Genomic DNA, 1,717 nt, shown 5'->3' on the forward strand with positions numbered 1-1,717 from the left:
GCCCCCTGGCCCGGCCCCAGCTGCCCTGGAGCTGCTTCTGGGAGGGCAGCCGGCCCAGCGGGCGACTGGGGCAGGGACTGGTCACCCACACGCATGTCCAGCAACTGGTCAAGGCCAGGCTGCCCTCCCCTCTCCAGGGCGAAGCACAGGGCCTGACCCCCAGGGGCCCGCCAGCCCAGGGCAGCCCAGGTCTCCCCGCCACCCCTGACAGCTCCGGGTCAGGAGGGCATAGCAGCTCCTTCCTGGAACCTCCACGTGACCCCCCATGTGAACCACCGCGCCCTCTGCCACCAGCTGAGAGGCAGGCCCTGTGCCCGGGAGTCATCGCCGAGGGAATTGCTGGCCCCCCCGGAGGGCCCCAGGCCCTGCTCGGCTCTGTGGTGGTGAACCTGGCCTCGGAGTTACTGTGGAATATGTCCCCGGAGGGCCCCAGGCCAGCCCAGGTCTTGGCACCTTCCCAGGGGCCCCTCCCTCTCCAGGTCGCTGAGAGTGACCACATGGCGTGTGGCTTCTTGCCCAGGCCCAGGCCAGGCTCAGGCTGGGCAGTCAGCTGTGCCTGGAGAACACCCTGAAACTGGGGCAGCCCGGGTTCTACAAGCACGTGAGACACAACAGATCCCTTTCTATCTTGTCCCGATTGCGGGTGGCTCCGACCACTGAGCCACACAGGCCAGGGCCCCACTGTGGTTTTCCTGACCTTCTCGGAGGGGGTGAGGTCGCGCTGCCTCCTCGCACTTCACAGGTGCTTGAGGGCCTGGGAGTTCCAAGATGCAGACTGTGGTTCCTTCTGAGGTGTAAGATGATGGGGAAATTTTTTTCTCTTTATTATTTTTCTGTAAGTTCATAGATTCCCCCACAATGAGCAGGTGTTATTATTAGAACAAGGAAAACAACAGTAAAGAAAGCTTGCATGTGTTTGTTAAGTGTACAAGTCCCAGGTCCATGAAAATTCTCAAGTCAGACACACGCCCGCAATCCAGGCATGTGCCCTTGACCGGAATCGAACCCGGGGCCCGTCAGTCCGCAGGCCGACGCTCTCTCCACTGAGCCACACCAGCCAGGCTGTGCGGGGCACTTGTTACGCTTGCTTCTGTGTCAGCGAGTGGGGATCCCGCTGACTTTTCCCCGGTCCCGCCCGCCAGCCCGCGGCCCAGGTGATTGACAGTATCCCCTCGCTCCCCAGCTCTGCCTGGAGGCGCACGTTCGGCAGAGTCTTTTCAGGGGGAATGTGGGCCCAGAAAAAAAGTAGTTTGTGGAGAGGAGGGGTTCACGGGAGACACCCGCTGTCCCCACAGCCACCCCCTCCCCTGTGACCCCGCAGACCCCACAGCCACCCCCTCCCCTGTGACCCCGCTGTCCCCACATACCCCTGCCTCCTGGCTCAGGGCTCCCGAGGCCCTGCCCGCTCCCGGGGGACAGGTGTCGTCTGTCCTGATGGGTGACTCTGGGTGGGCTCCACGTGGCCCTAGGGCAGTGATGGCGAACCTTTTGAGCTCGGCGAGTCAGCATTTTGAAAAACCCTAACTTAACTCTGGTGCCGTGTCACCTATAGAAATTTTTTGATCTTTGCAACCATAGTAAAAGATTTATATTTTTGATATTTATTTTATATATTTAAATGCCATTTAACAAAGAAAAATCAACCAAAAAAATGAGTTCGCGTGTCACCTCTGACACGGGTGTCATAGGTTCGCCATCACTGCCCTAGGGTGAGGCT

Source organism: Myotis brandtii, unplaced genomic scaffold (assembly GCF_000412655.1).
Source record: "Myotis brandtii unplaced genomic scaffold, ASM41265v1 scaffold139, whole genome shotgun sequence".
NCBI classification, from domain to species: Eukaryota; Metazoa; Chordata; class Mammalia; order Chiroptera; family Vespertilionidae; genus Myotis; species Myotis brandtii.